The sequence below is a fragment of the Rhinolophus hipposideros genome (genome assembly GCF_964194185.1).
Source record: "Rhinolophus hipposideros genome assembly, chromosome: 10".
In the NCBI taxonomy this organism is placed as follows: domain Eukaryota; kingdom Metazoa; phylum Chordata; class Mammalia; order Chiroptera; family Rhinolophidae; genus Rhinolophus; species Rhinolophus hipposideros.
Genome location: NC_138056.1, coordinates 23,934,613 through 23,959,539, shown reverse-complemented (window position 1 = coordinate 23,959,539; position 24,927 = coordinate 23,934,613).

Here is a 24,927-nt window from a genome sequence, read left to right as displayed (position 1 = left end):
ACAAAGTATGTGTTCTTTTTTACGAATAGATTGTGAATCTTTATTATAATGTGAGATCATATTTACATTTGACATAGATTAAGGTCTCAGAATGTCTTAATCCAACTGTAGCCATAATTGTCAGAGAGTGAAAGTATGTCATTTTTACTTGATGTAGTAAAGGGAGTGAGCATATTTACATGTCTCCCAAACTAGATTCTCTATAATCACAGTTTTCACATCCTATATTAATAGGCCTATAGCTGCTTAGAATTCGTTGTGAATAAGCACAATGACTCCCTAGGAGAATAACAGGAGATAATATCTACCTTGAAGAATAATGTTATATGCATAAAGTAAATGAACAGGTTTCTACAGCCTACGTAAATGCTCTAGTGAAAACAAGTGCTTATAACTTGTTACAGTCATAGCACTTATCACATTTCATTATAGCTATTTGTTTCCACACTTGTGGGAAGAGATTGTATCTTATTCATCTTTGTATCTGCAACCTCAGCACAGTGCTTGGCACATGATATACATTTAACAAATATTTATGGATTTACACTTAAGTTTAAAGATAAAGTTGCATATAACTCAAAGAATTTCATGTAGTAGTTGATAGTGCCACAAATTATGATAGAAATCTCTCTAAAATGCATTGGGTATATTGGGTTTTCACTGTGGATTTTTACTTTGACATATGTAAGGATGTAACATATCAATTAGCTATGACTTTAAGGTGTCAATATCAGGATGGTGGATTAATCAACTGCAAAACATTATCTGAAAGATGTACTACATGTATTACATCCACTATGGGAGAGGTTTCATTGTGAACTTATGATTTGTTGATTTTTTATTTAATCTTACTTTATACACACACTACATAGGAGAAAAACAAAAATTATTCATATTAGAAAATTTGCATTAGACACATTCCATTAAGACTTTTTGCTTTTTCCCTAATACACTGAGTTTTTCTTTTAACTTTCAATTCAAATCTTAATGAAAAGCAAGAAGGCAAACTCAGCAAGTTTATGAAATTCATCTTCTTTGCCCCCTTAACCATATCCTCTTCTGGACCCCTTTACTTATGTTATGCTATTATTATAGATAGCATTATCTTCCCAGTTTCAAGATAGAAACTTAAAAGTAATAGTATTCTTTTTCCTCTCTCTAACTCCTCTCCTCCAAGTTGTGGATCTTACTGATGGATTTTTTTTCATGAAGTAGGTGAAGGAAAGTGAAATAATAAATCCTGGGGTTCCTACTTGAGTAACTGGGTAGGGAGTGTAGCCATTTAGTGAAAAGGAGAAGAAATGAAGGCCAATACTTTAGAGGTGAAAATAGTTATCAGTATGACTTTGGCTACAAATAACAGACATCTTTAACTCAAATTGTGTTAATCAATAAGGAAATATATTATCTCAGATAACAGGAAGTCAAGAGATGAAGGACTCCACATGTGGTTTATTAAATCTTCTGCTCTACTTTTCAGTGATTCTCTTTGTTTTGGCCTGCTCTGGTGTTGGCTTCATTCTCACATTGATAGGAAGACAGCTTTCAATTCTGAGCATCATATCTAGGTACAACAACATAAAGAGGGAGAAATGGGCCATATTGTGTAGCAACTACTTTAGAAGTGTGAAAAATCTTTTCCAGAATCATCCCAGGAGACATCTTTCATTGGCTCAAACTCATTCACATTTGTATCTTAAACCAATCACTGATGAGAGGAACAGGATCCTCATGATTGGCTTAGACCAATCAAGATCTACCCCTAGAGTTGGGAACAGGGTCATCTTCCCCTGAGCCATTTGGTGAAGAGGGATGGGAAGACCTAACAAAATCAAGACTCTGCCAATAAGAAAGAAGGAGAAAATGGAGTTGAATAGGAACCAACAGCATCTGTTAAAAAAAAAATCAATGATTATGTTTTTGCAAATGTTAAATTTAAGATATTTGTGAGACATTCTCATGGGAAGGTCAAGAGAGTGACTGAAAATATGAGTCCAAAGCTCAGAGAAGGATGTCAGCTAGAGATATAAACTTGGGACTCAATAGCATAAAGAAATGTTTAATCCTTTGGAATAGATTAGATCACCCAGGAAGAGAATGTAGAGAAGAGGGCCTAATATTGATCATCTTTAAAGCAGAGATAATACCATTATCTACCTTTGTGGATTATTATGAGAGTCAATTGAGATAATGAGTATAAAGCACTGGATACATAGTAAACTCTCAATATCTATTAATCATATGCTAACCAATATCTCTGATGGCCAAATTTCAGCCACATTAACATCACAATAGAAAAGATATTTTCTATTACGCAGGCCTCCCAAATTCATGGATGATTGCCTACTATACTAACATTTATTGTTCTCTCTTTCTCTGATATGATTGCCATATGGAATGTCTAATTAATGCACATTATCATTAACATCTAATATCAAAAATGCACAATTTTCAAACACAGTAAATGTGCTTAATATCAAAACAGATCAACCATAATTTAATCTCATTCAATGACTCAAAAAGTTTGTCACCATCTTGATATCGATCAGTTTTCATTAATATCATCAATTGTGATCATATTTATTAGTATGACATGATACCATTAGGCTCGAATGGCACATTTCTATAAAAAAGTGATAGATAGTTAAGGAGAAAGTTGTACACCAAAATATAAAAGCAAGTTACAAACATCAATAAGTAGTTGATGGCAAGATAGATAGATAGATAGATAGATAGATAGATAGATATAGATATTTCTTCCTGACCAAAACTCACTCTACTTTATAAAGATTATTCTAAGAAGCAATTCCTAGTGATTATTACACTTATGATTGTGAACCACTCACTGATTACTACTACTATAATAACTACTTTTGTACCTGACTATCACAACTTCAGATCATCCCTTTTTTTCTGAAATTCTATTTACCATAACAACTTCTGATCCTAATTTGTCTTCATCAATAGACTAATACTAGTATGTTAGACAAGAGGTGGAGGACTCCAGATGTGGTTTATTAAGTCTGCTGCTCTACTTTTCAGTGATACTCTTGGTTTTGGCCCACTCTGGAGTGGCTCCATTCATACACTGATAGCGAGATAGCTTTCAGTTCTGAGCATCATATCCAGGTACAACAACATAAAGAGGAAGAAATGGGCCATATTATCTAGTGACTACTTAGAACGGAGAAAAATCTTTTCCAGAAGCCTCCTAGCAGACATCTCTCATTGGCTCAAACTCATTCACATATGTACCTTAAACTAACTGTTGATGAGAGGAAAGGGATGAACCTCTCATTGACTATTAATGACTCACTTATCAATTTGGTTCATATGATTCAGTTCTTTAGTCAAATCAATTTCATAAGAGAACAGATAAAATTGAATTTTTAACCTACATCTTTAACCTAAGAACTAAACGATGCACTTTATACATTGCCATCAAATTGCATATACAATGTTGTCATGCCTGAAAGAGTGTCCATTAGTGGATTACCCTAAATATTATTATATTGTGACATAATGCTATAGATTTTTCTTTCTATTTGAAGGTTACTCTTCTAATTATGACTGACTCTTTAATTCAAGTATGACTTTAAAGTCCATTGTGTGACCATGTTGTGGGTAATTCACTAGATATGGTATTCTTATCAAATTGAAGATATCATTCTAGTATCTCTTCTCTTCAGGGTCATGAGTTTTCTTTAATAACTAGAACTGCTTAAAACTCTAAAGAGGATCAGGGAATTAGAATTAGCTCTATTTTCACAATAACAGCCAACTGCCCCTTATTGGATTTCCCCTTTTGTCTAAGGCTTCAAATATTGAACTATTCCTTTGTTCAATAGGCCTGATATTTTCTGATACTTGGATGGGTATCTGGGATGGGTTGTCCTAAGCCTTCCACTCTCTCTTCCCTCTCCTTTCTTTCATACTATGGTTAAAGATTTAGTCCATGACCTCAAAACAAAGGTCTACTTCAGCCCTGTCTCTATTGAATGCCTCTGATGAATGAAGCAGGGATATTCCTCACTGAGTATTTACATTGAGATGAAAAAAGAGGCCCCACTTATGCTAAGGTATTATATGTAATGGAATATTTATCTCTGCCTTTTGCCCCCTTCTTCCTCCAAAATTAGTTGTAGAATGGGGAGGGAAGATGGGGTGAAAAAGGTGAAGAGAAATAAAAGATACAAACTTCTAATTTTAAAATAAATAAGCCATGGGAATGTAGTGTACAACATAGGGACTATAGTCAATAACATCATAATAACTTCGCAAGGTGATAGATGGTTAATAGACGTATTGTCGTGATCACGTGTAAAGTATATGTGTTGAATCACGATGTTGTAACACATGAAACTATACTTTAAGTAAAATATTTTTTTTAATTAGCTCTAGAATATAGATAAAACACCTACCTGTTTTTCCCTGACTCAAACTGTGGGATAAAGTAGTAGATGCAGAAACAAACCATCTTAAGACAACAGAAAAAAAAAATCATCAGGAAGAAAATACTAGTTCTATCCTTGCAACCCTTGATATACTAACTCAATCATACAGAACCTTACATCTGAAAGAAGGCATTTCTATTACTCAACCAAAGTAGTGAGCTCCTTCTCCCAATACTCTGTCCCAAACTTAAAGTGAAAAAATCAAGCAGTTACCCAGGTAATTGATGCCATTTCCACTCCAATTCTCCTCAATTGCTAACATAAATGTATCTTCAACATCTTACATTTTATTCTGTTCATGTTAATGCTATTTAAACTTTCATATGATGTTCATAAATGTGTAATACCATTTATATACCTAAAGACTGCTGACAAAGTTTTCAAGAACACAGACTCCCTTCATTTCAATCACAGTAAATCCCTCTGACATTAATAGGAATTCCGCATAAGTAGGAAAAGGAGGAAAGAGCTCTTAAAACTAATACTGCTATAAAATGTATTCAAATGCTTGTCGGGCCCCTTTATTCATAGAGTTCAGTAAGTTAAATCAAGTGTAAAAAAATTATCCAAAATGTGGATCTAAGTTAAATAGAAATGTAAAGCACAAGCCCAACCTGAGGCAACTTTCTGAAGAAAATTCTTCAGATCAGATTTATCTAACAAATTCATATTATGTCCTAATATGGCTTGAAACATCCTTAATAAGTCAGTTAAAAACAAATTCACAAGACCTAGTAAGTGAGACCTGGACAACCTTGGAAAAACTATGGTATTATTTTTCAGTCAACTTCTACATCTTGATGCCTTCCCCTACTACTACCCAGCCCTCTGAGCCACCAAGAGCTATTCTGTGGAGACTCTTTGGAGCTGACCACTATTACAGGCTCTAAGACGGTATTCACATATAACATTAAATAATTTTAGAGCTGGGAGGAAATAAAACTCTCAACTCCAACTCCAATTCTGAAGGCTGAAGAATCAGAAGGCCATAAAATTCACTTTTCCCAAAGTCAAATAAACGAACATCAATTCCATCTCTGTGGTTCATTTTATGGCCTACTCAGTGTCTAAGACTCATTTTTGGAAAGTCCTCTTTTCTTGTTATGATGTAGCAAACTAATTGGACACAGGATAATAATGGTGTTTAACTCATGTGGCCATATGTGAACTTCCTAATATGTGTATAATCTATGATATGCAATCAGGAAACCAGTTAAACAAGGTTAAGAATGTAAGTTTATTTCAGTTGCTGATTGTAGCTATTTAGGTCAAGTCAAACAGTTTAAAATAACACTTTGATATCTATCAGTTTTTGTTAACACAGAGTAGAAACAGGAAAAAGCGTGAAGAAAAAATTGGTCTTCCAAATAGATTCCTTCCAGACAGCCTCCCGAGGTGCAAATCACAGAGCCAGCCATAAAGGCAAAATGGCCAGGGCATCTTCTGATGAACAGTGGAGCCAGGGTAGTATGAGAAAGAAGGTAGGCACAATAGGGAATTCTGATTTGATAGGTCTCATTGGGGCCTCACACAGGCAAAACCTGAAAAGGCCTCCATTTGATACTGTTCATAACCCTTGTTAACATGCAAATAAAAAAGAATCACTGGATCTCTGAAAACATTCTAAAATTCAAAAGTAAGAAACCACTTAGAAAAGGAGTCAACAAACTTTTTCTGTAAAGGGACAGATAGTAAATATCTTGGGATTTGCAGGCCATACAGCCTGCAGCAACTATACAGAGTTCATTGTAGCAGGAAAACAGCTACTGTAGCCCTAACCTGCAAAAGCAACCATGGATGTTATGTAAATGAAGGGGGTGGCTGTATTACAATACAACTTGATTTATAAAAGCAGGCAGCTGAGAGCTGCAGTTTGCCCACCCCTAGATAATCAGAGGGATGGCTCCCTCTCAAATAAATTCACTGCAAAAACAAGACGAAAGTTTAGAAAATTTTCTGACTCTTATTGCCAGTAAGATCCAAGGATAAATTGCATTTATGAGAACAAAATAAACACTCAGAAAAATGAAACAATTTGAGAATAGAAAAGATTGGACTTAAAATATGATTATCAAATTTAAAATTGCACTGAAGACAATACACAACAAAGGTGGAAGCAGAGTTAGTAAAGCAGGAGGCAAACTTAGAAATTTCGCCAAAATAAAGAGAAAAAGGACAAAGGAAAGAAGAAAAATAGAGAATAAGGAACAGATACATGGAAGAAAGAGGCATTAATAAGAATTTCTAAAAGGGAAAATAACTTATGGAAAAGAAAGACTAATCAATTAAATGCAAAAATCTTTCTGAGTTTATAATTCAGCATGAGTGGGGACTCAGGCACATATCAGATGAAACAAGACAGGCCATGTGTTGATAATTGTTGAAGCTGAGCGATGACTACTATTCTTTCTACATTTATAAGATGAGAACTATTTTTTCTATTTTTGTAAATTTCTATAAGGAACAGAATTTTAAGTTATGATGAGTTTCTCATAATTATGATAGAATACATGTTAATGTTTTAAGTTATCAAAATAAAGCACAGTACTTGCTTTCAACATCACACATACGAAAACTGGAATGATACAGAGATTAGCATGGGCCCTGCACAAGGGGAACACACAAATTCGTGAAGCGTTTTCTGCTTTTAAATATTAATAGTAAAAAAATTTAAATAAAGCACAAACAAGAAATCAAACCTTTTATCCCACTACCCAGATATTACCTCTATCAGTATTTTCATTATCTGTCCTTCTAGTACTCTTTCTCTAATCACAGATATATTTATAAAATTGAGATCATTTTACACATACTGCTTTGTATCTTGCTCTTCCTTGCTTGATAGCATTTATAGATTGAAGTATTTTCAATCTATAATTCCATTTAAACTTTATTAAGTCCTGTAAAAAATATGTTTGACCCATTATCCTAAAGGCCGTACACACAGGCTTATGATGATTTTACAACAAGACTTCAATTAATATGACTGAGAAATGTTTAATTATAATGCAAAACTTAAACATCCTAAGTATACAAAGACAATTCAGTACTTAAAATATATAATGATGCCTTCAACAGAAATAAGATTAAGGAAATCTGTACGCTTGTGTGCACGCAAATGAAATTAACCCTGGCTAACTAACATACGCACAGAGAAATTTATTGGAAAGGTATTGGGCAGCTCACAAAATCAATGAGAAGCCTGGAGGAGGAGAATCAGAAAATGAGCAGAAGCTAAGGAAGCCTGAGCAGCAGGAGTCACAACCTAGACAATGCCAAAAGAACAGTCCGGGTAGGACCCTGGCATAGGACATGACTAACATCAGATACTCCACACCATTGCAGATGATTGCTGCCTTTACTAGTATTTCAAGTACTTGCTACGTTATTTCTGCATCTGTGTGTTACTTTCTCAAGATTCAGGGCCCTGAGCTGGAGTGTCCAAATCCTGGAGCCTAGAGAAGGTGCCCTTACCCTGGCTGCCCCAAGCGAGGGAAAGGGAAGATCACCCGTCTTTTATTGGGAGGCAGGCCCCTGCATCCCACTAGGGTTGTACTCAATAGGGAATTTCCCCTAAATAGAAAGGGGATAGGGGAGGAATATGTACATACTATATATATGTATATATAATATGTGTGATAGAGATCTAGTCTTAACATTTATGGCAAAACCTTACTATATGATCATGACCTAATCCTTAACTATTAATATTATCCTCTAAATTATCATCCTCTAATTATTGCTCTTACTAGTTTCACTGATATATTGTAAAGATAAATGATTTAATATCTGCTAACTATACTGAACACCTTAGGAAAACAATGCATTGTAGATGCAAGTTATTTTAATCAGGGAAAGTATAATTAGTAAAGATCATAATATCTGTTGTGCTTCAGACATAGACGACACTCAGTAAATGTTATTAAGTCAAAGATACTGGAAACTGTCTGCAAATGTTTTGCTGTACCTATAGTACTATATATAAACTTAATTATTAAAACTGCATTAAATTTGGGTTAAGTTTTTAAACTTTGTTCATATAAAATACCGTTCCAGAGCTTGAGTTGGAGAGGGGAAGAAAGACGCATAGACTGTTCAGTTGGTTGGATCTGTTACATTAATTTCACAATCTGTGAAGGAGTGGATTGCCCCTTGAATGGTAATGGAAAATTAGTTTCCTTATTTCTTCATTAAGACTGTGGGAGGAAAATTAATACTCTCTTTGGCTTTTCCAAATTAATGGAATATATCTTTATTAAAATGATAAATGTACATGCCTACTTTCTTTTTGGTTGAGAGGCTCTCTAACTCATAGAATAACTGAACTTAAAGCCGAGCTTTAGAAATCATCTTGTTAAGGAAACTGAGACTCAGTGAGACTGAATTAGTTACACAAGGTCACACAATAAATTAGGAACAGAGAAAAACTAGAAACTTGGGTCTCTGACTCTTAACCAGTGCTCTTTCAAATTCATCACACCATTCTTTAAAGGGGAAAAAAAGGATATTCATTTATAATACTTTTCATTGTGTTAAAGTGTGTTATGTTTTTGATTCCTATGCCCTAAGGGGCAGTTATCCCTAATGCAAAATAATAAAAGAAAATTTGTACCTTTTACCAATTTTCTTTTTGTGAGTTTCAGTTGGAAAGAAATAGAACCCCTATTTTAGAAAAGGTCAACCAGGGGCAAAACTGTGAAACTGAGTCTTTCTCTAATCACCCCCACCCCATTTTATATTTTAACACAAGCGCATTTTCCCAATTAACTCATTCTTCATCTCACTCACTTTCTTCATGAAAACTCTGAGATTTTATTTTACTATTGCATATATAAACAGTATGTCTCTCTCTCACACACACACACACACACACACACACACACACACACACACACACACACTCCTGGGTGTACCCTCCACCCATTTTAGGAAACAAAACATACCATTGGTATACCACTTCTTCATCCTTCCTTGATTGCATCTCGTCTCCCATGCTCAGAAGTAACTAACCATTCTCCTCTCATTTTTTTCTTTTCTATCATTTCTTTCCTTTTCTTTATAGCTTTACTATATGCGAATGTATCCCTAATCAATACATTGTTTAGTTTGTGCATGCTTTCAAACTTTCTATGACTGGCATAAACACAAATATATTCCTAAAACTTTCTTTTTTCACTCAACATTTCATGTGTTAAAAAGTGTTATATGACAAAAAAAGTGTTATACGTTGACTTCATGTATTTGTTTTCAATGCTGCTGTGTTGCATGTCATTAGATGAATACACCAAAATGTATTTATCCATTCTTCTGTTGATAGCCAGCCTATTTTTTTATTTTTTTTAATTTTTTTGCTATTACAAACAATACTGCCAAGACTATTATTGTACCTATATCTTTTTTTTTTTTTCACTTCTGATTAATATATATATATTTTTTTTTAATTTATTTATTGGGGTGACAATTGTTAATGAAATTACATAATTTCAGGTGTACAATTCCGTATTACATCATCAATAAATCCCATTGTGTGTTCACCAACCAGAGTCAGTTCTCCTTCCATCACCATATATTTGATCCCCCTTACCCTCATCTCCCTCCCCCCACCCCCCTTACCCTCTGGTAACCACTAAACTATGTCTGTGTCTATGAGTTCTTGTTTCTCATTTGTTTGTCTTGTTTTTGGTTTATATACCACATATCAGTGAAATCATAGGGTTCTCTGCTTTTTCTGTCTGACTTATTTCGCTTAGCATTATATTCTCAAGATCCATCCATGTTGTCAGAAATGTTCCTATATCATCTTTCCTTAACGCCAAATAGTATTCCATTGTGTATATGTACCACAACTTCTTTATCCATTCATCTATCGAAGGACATTTTGGTTGTTTCCATGTCTTGGCCACCGTAAACAAAGCTGCAATGAACATTGGAGTACACGTGTCTCTATAGAGAAATGCTTTTATATTTTTGGGGTAGATACCCAGGAGAGCGATTGCTGGGTCATATGGTAATTCTATTCGTAATTTCTTGAGGAACCTCCACACTGCCTTCCATAGCGGCTGCACCAGTCTGCATTCCTATTGTACCTATATCTTGTTGCGTAGGGACAAGAGTACTCCAGTAGTGGAATATCCATGTGATATATCCATATGATGGGTATTACTTGGCCATATAAAGACATAAAGTACTGATACATGCTACACATGGACGAACCATGAAAACATTATGCTCAAGGAAAGAAGCCAGACACAGAGGGCTACATATTGTAGGCTTTAATTGATATGAAATGTCCAGAGTAGGCAAATCCATAGAGACAAAAAGTAAATTAGTAATTCCCAAAGGCTAGAAAGAGGGAGAATGGGGAGTAACTGCTAATTGTTATGAGGCTCATTTAGGGGTGATAAAAATATTCTGGAACTAAATAGTTGTGACAGTTTCAAAATCTTGTGAAGATACTAAAAACACTGAATTGTACATGTTAAAAGGGTGAATTTTATCATAATTTCAAAATTTTGAACATAAAGAAAGCAAGTGTATATTAGGCCATCCTCCAAAGTTAAAATCTGCCAACATTCATCAACAAAACAAATAGTAACAAGTGTTGGAGAGGCTGTGGAGAAAAAGGAACTCTCATACACTGTTGGTGGGAATGCAGACTGGTGCAGCCGCTATGGAAGGCAGTGTGGAGGTTCCTCAAGAAATTACGAATAGAATTACCATACGACCCAGCAATCGCTCTCCTGGGTATCTACCCCAAAAATATAAAAGCATTTCTCTATAGAGACACGTGTACTCCAATGTTCATTGCAGCTTTGTTTACGGTGGCCAAGACATGGAAACAACCAAAATGTCCTTCGATAGATGAATGGATAAAGAAGTTGTGGTACATATACACAATGGAATACTATTCGGCGTTAAGGAAAGATGATATAGGAGCATTTGTGACAACATGGATGGATCTTGAGAGTATAATGCTAAGTGAAATAAGTCAGACAGAAAAAGCAGAGAACCCTATGATTTCACTGATATGTGGTATATAAACCAAAAAGAATAAGACAAACAAATGAGAAACAAAAACTCATAGACACAGACAATAATTTAGTGGTTACCAGAGGGTAAGGGGGTGGGGGGTGGGTGATGAGGGTAAAGGGGATCAAATATATGGTGATGGAAGGAGAACTGACTCTGGGTGGTGAACACACAATGGGATTTATAGACGATGTAATACAGAATTGTACACCTGAAATTTATGTAAATTTACTAACAATTGTCACCCCAATAAATTTAATGAAAAAAAAATCTGCCAACATAAAATTAATTCTGACTTTGAGACTAAATAAATTCACCCAGAACTAAAAGTGAACATTTATATTTGCATTATTTTCCCATTTCTAGTCATTGCTTTTAACAGTAACACCTTTGATATCATATGTTTAGCAAGACCTATGCTTCCAGGTGGGATGGAAAATGTTTTGTAACATCTCTTTGCTTATTAAAAAACTGTGACTTGTTTTTGCCTTGTGTTGGTCTGATTTTTTTCTTTACTAGTATTTCTAAAAAGGAGATCGCCTCTGTGTTTCCTCCAAGTTCCTGTTTAAGTTCTCGCTCAAGCCTACTGCCTTTGTTCTGAATCCCATCCTCTCCCCCTGCCCCCCAAACCCCAGGAGTCTCCTTTTCAGCCTCATCTCCTTAAAATCACAGGGACCAATCACCTGAGGCTGCAGTAGTTTCCTCAGACAATCCAGCCCTCTTAGGTCGCTGTGCTTTTACACATCCTGTGCTCTCTTCTTCTGGAGTGAAAGTAGCAACGAATATGAAAAGGAGTAAATGGCTATATTTGGGTGGGGGCAGTACTAAATGGACTTGCTAACGAATCAGATATGGGGCAGAAAAGAAGGAAAGAATTAAGGATGCCTGCAAGTTTCTGACTTCAGTAACTTTTCAGATGGTACTGTCATTTTCCAAGTTTGGGAAGACCAGGGTGGGGAAGGACCAGATTGAACATGGTAAATTTGAGCTGTCCATGAGACATCAAGGGGAGATATCAAGTGTGGATATGTTAGTCTGGAGTGAGATAATACGTGTCTAGAACACAGAGGAAAGATTTGTGCTAGAAATACAAACCTGGGAGTCATTAGCACATAGGTAATATTTAAAACCATGGAAATAAACACAGTCACCTAGGGAGGATATGTTTACAAAGAATGTTCAATAAGGTTGTACCAGAATTTATCTAACAAATCCTTCGCCCACCCCTTTTTAAAAAATGTGTTTCCAGTGTTTCACGTTACTCGTGAGTAATTTGTATATCTCCCACAAATATTTACAACAATTTTTTTCTAATAAAAAACAGCTTCCAAGACAAAGGCCTACACTGGATAGACTTTGATTCTCAAAGCCAAGTAGATAAAGAAACTCTGAACAGTAAAAGAGAGAAGAGGAGAGGGAGCAGGGCTAAGTGCTGTGTAGGGAAGGGTTGGAGAGATGAGGATCCCTCCTCAGAATTGGGGAGAAAGCTGAAATGTCTAAGAGAGAATTTATCAAGTTTGCTGAGTGTTTTTCAATTTTTAAAAAGCCTCTCTTTCATTTCCCCTACCAAATCTTTAGTAAATTCAACTCTGCTAACTAAATGATTTTCATGCAGTGAGTTCTCTACAGTGAATTAAGTGCCAGTTCGGGACTCAGGTAGGCTAGTGACAAGAACAGAAACTGCACAGACAGTAACTGGGCTATATATATATTTTTAATGTCAATGCAATAAACATCTTTGGAGCTACGTCTTTACATACTCACATGTTTAGGATTACTTGGCATAAATTTCTTGACTCTGGATTAAAAAGCATGGACCATTTTAAAAGGCTTTATATACATATTGCCAAATTACCCCCCAGAAAAGTTGAACTAATGCATCACCAGCAGAGTATTAGAGTGTTTATTTCTTCACACCTACACTTTAATCTTTATCAAATTAATGGGGGGAAAACATGGCTTTATCACCACCTGCTAATTTTTTTTCACCATCACCCTAAATGATCTCCTTGTTTCTAATCTTTCTCTATATCAGTTCATTCTGTGTGCTACTACCAAATTAATCTTCTTATCATAGGGTTTCTAAGACACTATTTCCCTGTTCAAATATCTGCAGTGGCTCCTATCTACTGAATGAACTCTTTAATCTGGCATTTAAGACACACAGCAATATGGCCTCATCACATATTTCCAATCTTATTTTAGCCTCGTCTTTCCTACATTATGATCCAGTCAAAACCATATAGTCATTTTTTGGGAACATGACCCATAATTTCTCATCTCTATGTTGTAATAGTTCAGTGATGAAAATTCATGCCATGAATGTCCCTTCCCTTGCTCATAACAGATATTGCTAATTAATCAGAATACACTTTCCCACTGAGCTGGGATACAATGTCTCAACACAGTGCTACAGACAACCACTACCAACAAACCGGAATTGGCACTTGCAGAAACTAATTTGCCATCCCTGAATTAGTCCTTTCACCTAGTTGGCCTGCACCCCAGTTCCTCTTCTTGATTTTGTTCCATTAATTAAGGTTCACTTCAAATGTTCCCTCTTCTAGAAAGCTTTTCCTGTTTCCACTCTCCATCTCCAATTCTCTAAGCACATTACACAGCTCTTATACTTCATACTTTATTTCGCCTTGTTTTGTTACTTGTGTGCTGTCTTCTGTCCTTTTTGAACCATATATGTCTAAGGCAATAAGAGTAGTAAAGAGTTCAGATCCTGCAACCAGACTGCCTTGGTTTTAATCCTGGATCTATCCCAAGTAGCTGTGAGTGCTTGAGCAAGTTTAACATCTTTGAGTTGCGGTGCCCTCATCTGTAAAATGATCATAATAATCGGACCTACCACAGGAAGGTGTCAAGATTCAAAGAGAAAATCTAAGTCAAATGCTTAGCTAAGTGCCATACACATATTAAGCCTTCAGAAATGTTACACATTTCTTAAAAACTTAAACATAGAGTTACCGTATGACAGCATTCCACTCCTAGGTGTAAACCCAAGAGAAATGGAAACATGTGTTCACACAAAAACTTATACATAAATGGTCACAGCAGCATTATTCATAATAGTCAAAAAATGGAAGGAGCCCAAATTCTATCAACTGATGAATAAAATGTGCTGTATCCACACAATGGAATGTTATTCAGCCATAGAAAGGAATGAAGTGTTGATTCATGCTACAACATGGGTGAACCTTGAAAACATTATGTTAAGTGAAAGAAGTCAGTCACAAAAGATCATGTATTGTATGATTCCATTTATATGAATTGTCCAGAATATGAAAATCCACAATGACAGAAGTATATCAGTGGTTTCCAGGGGTAAGAAGGAGTGGGAATGGGAAATGATTGACTACGGGGAATGGAGCTTCTTTTTGGAGTGATGAAATGTTGTAGAATTAGGTAGTTGTGGTGGTTGCACAATATTGTGAATATACTAAAACCCACTGAACTGTACACTTAAAAATAGTTAAAATGATGAATTTATGTTATGTGAATTTTATCTCAATTAAAAAATCTTATTTATGTTACTATTCATCTTTGTATCCCCTACAGGGCTTAAGGAGATATCATTAAGAAACTGATTTTTTTAAGGGAAAGATATTTAATATGGCCTTAAATGCAAAAGTGAAATGGTTCGAGTAACTTCTATAAATTGTAGTGATTACAATTTGCCTGAAAAACAAACCATAGATAAATGGTAATTTATTGTTCTGTAGACATTCCAAGAAAAGACAGATTAGGCCCAACTAAAACAAAACAGTTCCAGCTCTCTTGGGATTGCACTTGGCTAAAATAAACTCCAGCAAAAAATACTAATAGGGAACTCAAAAAGAAAAGAAAAAAAAGAGAACTACAAATACCCATTAAGTATGTAGGGAAAAAAAGCTAATTAAAAAAAGAAAATACTTTTAAACCATTTTTTTAAATGTTAATATCTACTGTTGACAAGGAGAAATTATGGTATTGCTGGTCATTTTCCATTATATGTAGGTGGGCATGTATGTTTATAACCCTTTTTGGAAGTTAATCTGACAACATGTATAATGCATACATATACTTATGGCCAGAAAAAGGCCTGGAATGATGCACTCCAAGTGGTATACTTAAAAGGAGATTTAGACATTTTTCTTCCTTATCCTTATCCCCTAACATTTTCTACAACAAACATAAGTATTGCTTTGGTAATAGAAAATAATAAAAGTATTTCTTAACTTTTTGAAAAGTCTTGGGGGTAAGGGTAATCAGTTCACTTTATTGAAGTCAGCTTGTTAATTTTTTAAAAACTTTTATGAATAAACTAGAACTTTATTGAGCTTGTTAGTGGTATACCTAGAAAATGGTTAAGTAGGTAAAACAAGGAGACGTTAGTTCAGCAATTAAAGAATGTTTCATGAGATAATGATCATGAGAATGATTCGTGAGATATTATCTTTACAAATCAGCAATACAAAAATGCAATAGGTAGATTTTAAAAAAAGATTAAGCAATCATCTCTTGTAATGTTGAAGAACAGAATCTCCACACTTATTGAATTGCTAAAATGCCTTCTAAAATGGTTATTTCAATAGTGAACGCAGAATGAATGCCCTTTTTACCATCCCCTTCTCAGTCTGCATGTAGCTAGCAAAAAATGAATCTCATTTGACTTTTCATTTCTGATTATTAGTGAAACTGAACATTTTCTAAGATTTATTTATTATGTATTCGTATTTCCTCTTTTGTCAGTTGTTTTTCTATGTGTTATGTCTGTTGTTATTTTTTAATGGTCTTTTTCTTGTTGATTTGTTATGGTATTTTAAAGGGTAAAGATCTTAATTTCTTATCTAGCATGTGTTTCAGATATTTATCCCAGTTTGTCATTTGCCTTTAAGTTTTAGTGTCTTATAATGTCTAAAAATGTTTAATTTTTATGAAGTCAAATGTATCAATCTTTCCTTTATCATTTTTCTTTAAATTTTATTATCAGACAATCCTCATTTACTCTAGGAGAAGATATCCACTTATATTTTCTTCTAATTATTTTATAGGGTCATTTTTCATTTTATCCTTTTTCTAAAAAAAAGATTTTATTGGGGAAAGGGAACAGACTTTATTGGGGAACAGTGTGTACTTCCAGGACTTTTTTTTTCCAAGTCAAGTTGTTGTCCTTTCAATCTTAGTTGTGGAGGATGCCGTTCAGCTTCAAGTTGTTGTCCTTTCAGTCTTGTTGTGGAGGCCGCAGCTCAACTCCTGGTCCAGTTGCCATTGCTAGTTGCAGGGGGCGCAGTCCACCATCTCTTGTGGGAGTCGAACCCGGCCACCTTGTGGTTGAGAGGGCACACTCCAACCAACTGAGCCATCCAGGAGCTCAGTGGCAGCTCAGTTCAAGGTGCGGTGTTCAATCTTTAGTTGCAGGGGGCGCTGCCCACCATCCCTTGCGGGACTCGAATTCAACTGGCTACCCTGTGGTTGAGAGCCCACTGGCCCATGTGGGAATCGAACTTGCAGCCTTCGAAGTTAGGAGCCTGGAGCTCCAACTGCCTGAGCCACCGGGCCAGCCCCCATTTTATTCTTAAAGTCATCTGAAGTTAATTTTGCAGTAAGATGTGAGAAAGGCAACTTGCTCTTAAAAACACATTTGTAAAACATGCATCACAGCAGTTTGTGCAAAGAAAATATTTGCAATATTACACGTGTCCAAGGAGTCATCACTTAATACAACAAAATTTCTTATGACATAAGCATTTAAACAGTCCTTCAGAGTTCACGAAAAAAGGATTGGGCTATGTGGAAATTTATTTTAACAGCTTTCTTTTGGAAAAGGTGTCTTTTTACTAATTAACTTCTATGTTATTTGGATATTTTATAAAGGATATGTCTTGCTTAGCTATTAAATAATTGTAAATTTATCTTTTTAAAAAAAGAAAGATAAAGTATGTCTTTCATTGCATGAGACGTTGCATGAGATGTTGACGCCACGTGTCAGCACCACATCTTGAACTCACCTTTTCATGACTGAAAGAGAACAAAAGAAACTCTTCATAATTCATAGGATGTGAATCATAAGTGCGATGACTAAATGATTAAGGGAATTCTAATGCCAATGGAGTGAAGGGGAAATCCTATTAGGTAGAAACCAGAAATCCAACTTTCAATGCTCCCCCTGATTCACTTACCACATTTCCTTATATACATTTTTTAAAATTCTGTACCTGTTTGTCAATGCGTTAAACAAAGACTTTGGTTGTTAGAAAAGATGGGCTTATGAGTTAACATATTAAAAAATTAAAAGCATCTTGAACTAGAAATCTTCATGGACAGGGTCAGCAATTCTAGTTTATTAGCAACTCGGGAAACCTAAAATGTTTTTACAATAAATCTGCTCTCCAAGGCTCAGCTGTTACTTCAGTGTGCATAAATTCTCAAAAGCCCATTGAAGGTAGTAGGATACCAGAGGTGAATGTTTTGGGGATAAAAGATATTTCATATTAATGCTAATAAGACTGGAATAACAATGTATTTTAAAAAACCTAAACTTCCTTTTAATTTCTGCTATTTCTAAACAAGCTATTTCTCTTTTAACATATTTCAGCTTTTTGAGATGCTAACTGCATACATATACACAAATGCTCACCAAAAGGTGCATGATCCATAAATTTATTTTTGCTAACATTCACACAAATATGTGTAAAATAACATCAATGTGGGTAATCATATGCTTTCTGAACAATGCTATTTTCTAAAATAACAACTTTGAAGAAATAAGAAGGAATAAAAGGGAAAAATAGAATTGGAAATAGAAAAGAGAACATATGAATGAAAATGGAAGAGAACAAAACATTGCTTCAATATTTTTAAACTTTTATCTTTTATCCTCAGAATTTAGAAATATGGGCACATTGATCTTCCTCTTTAAGAAGAATAATAGAGTCCTTTCTCTTTAAAAAAAAGAATATTTTCTCTTTCTTTTGAGGAACAAATATACTATTGAAGCAATGGTGGAGCTAAAACAGGGAAAATTGTAGTAAAAATACTCTCTGTGTGTGTGTGTGTGTGTGTGTGTGTAAATATATGTATTATAAAATCCAAGAAAAAGACAGCAAAGTTGGAAAAAATAAAATGAGTCCTGATTAGAGAAAAAAATTCTGCAGTAATGTCACCTGATAACACAAGAATGAAAAGTGTAAATCAAGTTACAGAGAGGCCAATGAAGGTAAATCTAAAAATGTTTTATTATCTCTTTTGCTGCATAGAAAATTACATTAATTTCCCATCTTGAATAATTGTGGGTGAACAAATTACACAATACATAATTGTGTATACACACAAATTCTAAAATTTATATTTTGATGTGAATGATTTTTTATTTTATTTTTAACTAAATTTATTGAGGTAACATTTGTTAATAACATTATATAAGTTTTATGTACACGACATTATTATTCAACATCTATATACTCTATTGCATGCTCAGCACTCAAAGTCCAGTTTCCTTCTGTTACCTTATATTTGACCCTTTAACCCATTTCGTCCTCTCGCCACTCCCCTTCCCCTCTGATAACCACCATTCTGTTGTCTGTATCTGAGTTTGTTTTTGTTAGCTCATGTATTGCTTTTTGTTTTACAAGGTTTTTGTCCTTTTCCATCTGACTTATTTCACTTAGCATAATACTCTCCAGATCCATCCATGTTGTCAAAAATGGCAATATTTCATCTTTTTTATGTCTGAGTACTATTCCATTGTATATATGTACTACATCCTCTTTATTCAGTCATCCGACAATGGATACTTACGTTGTTTTCATGTCTTGGCTATTATAAATAGTTCTTCTGAACATAGGAATACATATATCTTTATGAATAAGTGTTTTCAAAATTTTGGGATACCCTGTTTAAAAAAGCTAATATAGGCCAGCCCAGTGGCTCAGGAGGTTACAGCTCCGTGCTCCTAACTCCGAAGGCTGCTGGTTCAATTCCCACATGGGCCAGTGGGCTCTCAACCACAAGGTTGCCAGTTCAACTACTCGACTCCCGCAAGGGATGGTGGGCAGTGCCCCTTGCAACTAAGATTGAAAACGGCACCTTGAACTGAGCTGCCGCTGAGTTCCCAGATGGCTCAGTTGGTTGGAGCGCATCCTCTCAACCACAAGGTTGCCGGTTCGACTCCCACAAGGGATGGTGGGCTATGCCCCCTGCAACCAGCAACAGCAACTGGACCTGGAGCTGAGTTGCGCCCTCCACAACTAAGACTGGAAGGACAACTTGAAGCTGAATGGCACCCTCCACAACTAAGATTGAAAGGACAACAACTTGACTTGGGAAAAAAAAAGTCCTGTTAGTACACACTGTTCCCCAATAAAGTCCTGTTCCCCTTCCCCAATAAAATCTTAAAAAAAAACACACACAAACTAATATAAATGGAGCCATTTTAAAATGGAGTTGGATGTGTCACAACAGAGGAAGTGCCTTGCACATCTTACATCTCAAACCTTTGGAAAATTAAAACAGAAAAAAATAATCTTTAGACTGGGCTTAAAGTAACATTGTGTCCCATAGAACTGTTTGCAAAGATAACAAGAAGAAAGCAGGTATTATGACTATGGTCTGATGGCTACCAGACAGAAAATTAAAAACATTGTTAAGAATGAATATCACTATGTTAGTTTATCTGACCAGTAGAAAGGTCTTTTTTCTATTCCATTTCATTCTTGAATTCACACAGGTAAGTGGGTGGGTATGTGCTCAAACTCAAAGATGCATTATTACCTTAATCCAAATCCATTAATCTCACTGCTCTGATATTTTCCTATTTCTTTTGAAGTGAAATGATTCTTTACAACCTGCAATTGTTCCTTTTCCCTTTCTCATAAATATCCCTTGCCTTTGTCTCCTAATAGGAACACTATTTGGGCTTCTGCCTGAATCAGTGCTTTCCACATAGCTATTCTTCTTGATCTCAAATAAATGCTTGTTGCCTCTCACTTTGAAAGGCCTTTTATTTTTAGGTTAACAACCCAGAACAACGACTGCTGGGTCATATGGTAAGAGTTCCTTTTCAATAACATAAATTATATAAAAGCAAGTAATCCAAGACTATCTATATAGGGAAGAATAATGAGATACTCACTTAAATAGACCCTTCTGTACACTTCCATTATTAAGGATTGTCAAAGAACTGTAGAATTTTAGCATAGGAAGGAATTTTAGAGTTTATTCAAACCAAACCACAATGTCTCAGGAAAGGCAGATAGAGCTCAGAGAAATGATTTGTTCAAAGTCATCTAGCTAGAGAGAAGCAAATTCAAGGACTAGAATTTATTCATTCTTTTGTTCACTTAGCAGACAGGAAATCCTGCGATGTGCCAGGTGAGATACAAAGACTGGTATATTTTGTTCCTGGCTCTCAGGAGCTGTCAATTTGGCAGTGTTGAAGATTGGTAAAGAACAGCCATAAATTTTACTAAGCCATTAGTATACATCGGTGAATGAAATAATGCTTTAAAACCTGCATTTTATATTTCAAAACTCAGTGTTTAAGAACTCTCATTTGAGAGCTTGAAGCCAGAGTGGTACGTAAAACAACAAAGGTGAATTCTTCACCAAAGAAGAACAAATTCGAGACTGGTTTGTCGACTTTCTTCTATGTAATGTGTGTCTTTAACCATACCAGTAATATCAATACTACGTTGTAATGCTTCTTTCATGCAGAATTAATGAATGCTTCTTAAACACTGTCGACTGTATAGCTAGAAATGCATGATTTGTTGAAATGCCCCTTTCACAATTGTGGCTGGAAAGTATGGTTTTGCGACTGATGCCAAATAAACTTATGTATGAAAAAAAAATCTGTTTTCTTAGAACATCGTGATTACCTGAACATGGGTTTCCAAAATAGAGACAATAATAATAATAATAATAATAATAATAATAAATGTCAAATATAATTTAATATATATATTCACAGGATGTGGAATACAGCATAAGGAATAGAGTCAATGGAATGGTAACAACTATATACGATGTCAGAGGGGTAGTAGATTGGGGGAGGGAGGTTATTACTTTGTGAGGGGTGTAAATGTTTAACTATTACATTGTTTTGTACACCTGAAACTAATTTTTTTAAAAAGTTGGAAACAACTACCAAAAAAAATAGGTGTGGCAATCAGACAGTAAGATTATGATGTAAAAAGGAACCTGAGTCAAAGAATTAATTATAGTTGTAAAAATGCCAAGGTCTGAACAGAGTGAGAGTTTTGTGACCAAAGGTAACATAAGTCCCTGTCACAGGATCCTGCAGGCAGCTCAGAACCACACTGATTCAAATTTCTGTGCTCTGTAAGGATTTCAAGGACTACTATTTTTTTAAGCATGACACTGACACATAGTTCTTATTACTACAGAGTGATATGAAACCAGATGACCTCTCACACTGTTCTTGATTTTATTTGTTTTATATTAACTTAAATGATAGAATTAAATGAGCTCTAATCAAAAGTTCTTTAGAGGGCTTTCAGCAAATGTTTGCTTTTAACAAAGAATCTTTAACCCCTTTACCTGGTTTTTGAATCTGAAAATACCTGCATAAGAATATATAATTAACCGTGAACAGTGGGAGTCTTTCATTTTCCACCTGCTGATTTTAGGAGGATGAATCACAATTGCAAGCAATTGATGTTGAAATGTCAAGGCTAAAATGTCACAGAAACATCAAGTTCAGTAATGTTGCATCTCCTGTTCTGAGTAGCCCAATGTTACACTCATCGGGGTGTCTTTAACGAAATGAATGTGATCTTACACTGTAGGGCTTCATGGTGGCAACTGTAACATTTCCTGTCACAGTCCTTGAGTCAGTCCTCATGCCCACACAGTAAAGTGAGTTTCCATTTCATTCTTGAATTCACACAGGTAAGTGGGTGGGTGTGTGCTCAAACTCAAACAAGCATTATCACATTAATCTCAATGCTCTGATTTTGTTCTTATTTCTTTTGAAATTAAATAATTCTTTACATACTGCCCTCCACTGCTTGGTAATAACTCAAAAAAAGAAAAAAGAAAAAGAAAAAGAAAAAAAAAGCACTGGAAAGAATCAAGAGCCCGGCTACTGCTTGGCCTATTCAAGACCCTTTACTTCATACTTCATCATCCTTCTTTGTAAAATGAGAATCATAATACCTGGCCCGACTCCACAGATTGCCAGAATAAGAGCATTTAAAATGCTTTGGAAGAAAGGCATAAGAATATTGTGATTGTAAAAAAGCAAATAGTACAATAATAAGAAAATGAACACAACAAGTAAATAGAAGAAATCAGTAATCTTGGACAATGTTGTTTCTGGTTACACTCTTTTCTCTTTTCTATCTAATCTGAAAATATCTCGCAGTTCCATAGTGGCTGAAGTTTGTGTGCATACTGCCAAATACTATACTATTTTTTTAAGATCCAATATTACAGGGAAACACGCAGATATGTACTTCACCACTGAGAAACAGACTCATTTCTGTATCTGCCTCCCTTCTCACACTATAAACTCTGATATTTGATGTGAGCACAAAGCCTCATTTGTTTTGGTCCAAATACCCAGATACGTAGGTGGGTGCAGTCTACCAAGGAATGTCATTAAAGTTCATATCTGCTGATTCCACATGAGACATCTTACCATTTGCCATTCCCAATATAGTGTGAGGTACTTTTCCTACCTGAAAATAAATTGCCTCGACTCAAATAACTATACTGAGGGGCCAGCCTGGTGGCTCAGGCAGTTAGAGCTCCACGCTCCTAACTCCAAAAGCTGCCAGTTCGATTCCCACATGGGCCAGTGGGCTCTCAACCACAAGGCTGCCAGTTCAATCCCTCGAGTCTGCTCGAGTCCCCTGGAGTCCCCTTGAGTCCCCTCGAGTCCCGCAAGGGATGGTGCTCCGCCCTCTGCAACTAGCAATGGCAACTGGACCTGGAGCTGAGCTGCGCCCTCCACAACTAAGATTGAAAGGACAACTTGAAGCTGAACAGCACCCTCCACAACTAAGATTGACACACTGTTCCCCAATAAAGTCCTGTTCCCTTTCCCCAATAAAAAAAAAATCTTAAAACAAAACAAACAACTATACTGAGCACAAACAACCTAAAAGGTACTCTACTGGGTACTATGGAGGATGTAAAGATGAATAAGACAGTTCTTGCCCTTGATAAGAACTTTACAGGCCCACATTCATAGATATAGATTTTAGATTACATTCTTCTCCAAAACAGAGGCTATGGTGATTATTTCTCTATCCTAAGGTCTTAGTGATATAGTTTGGCTACGTGAATGAATAAATAGGATAATGGGGGTACTCTAACAAAGGTGTTTCCTGTTATAGGATGTCAACCACAAGAAATCATTTCTAGTCTCTTCGCAGTCTGATCCAAATTGCTTAAGAACAATAAAAGGATTGAAGAGGGAGAGAAGCAGGATCTAGCATAGAAACAGGTTAGAGAACAAGGTGGGCAAATGAAAATCAAGGAGGAAGAAACTGGGAGAAAGGAAAAAGGAATAGGACTGTCTAGAAGAAATCAGTGAAAACAAAATCTTCTGCAGAAGACTTAGGAAGAATTTAGTTGATTCTAAATAATTAGAATAAAATAGACAATAGCAGCCTTTGTGGGGAGAAAAGAGAATTTGGTGGAAATCGAATTAAAGATCAAAAGGGGGAAAAAATATTTACTCTGGCTTCCAGCAAGTGTCAAGCCAATTTGGCCAAAGCATGCAACCTTAAGTGATGTTCCAAAGAATTGTTAAGCATGTTATTTGGACAAGAAAGGATGAGAACATCACCTGCTAGAGGTCCTTTGTCCACCTGCTGCCTTCATTACTCAGGGCAGCAGTTCTCAAATTCTTCTATCTTGGAAACTTCTTTACACTCAAACATTATCAGAGTCCCAAAGCGCTTTTACTTACGTGAATGATATCTAATGGTACTTCTATTACATATTAAAACTGAGAAAGTTTCAGAGCATTGTTTCAAATCAAGACAACAATGTGTACTTACTTTTTGTTGTGTTCAAGATTTCAAGATAACTATTTATTGGAGAATAATGAGGTTATATGTATCCTGACAGGTATGATCAGAAATAGCTATACGAGTTCAGAAATACTGAAAAGAAACTTTTTATTGATCTCTACAGATCTCTGTAAAATATACATATTGATATTTAAATCTACCGTAAAAATGCTGAAAACACAAAAATACACACGTAGGCATTCTATTAGTTAGCAGAGTGATGGCGTCATTACATGTCAAATGCCCTCTGGAAATTTCCAAGACACACTCATGAGAGACTGAAAATGGAAAAGGCAAATCATGTCTTAATATCATAATGAAAATAGGTTTGACCTCAGAGATCCCTTGAAAAGCTCTTGGAGACGCCCCAGATCTGACGGACCACAATTTGAGAGCCAATATGATCGACTAAT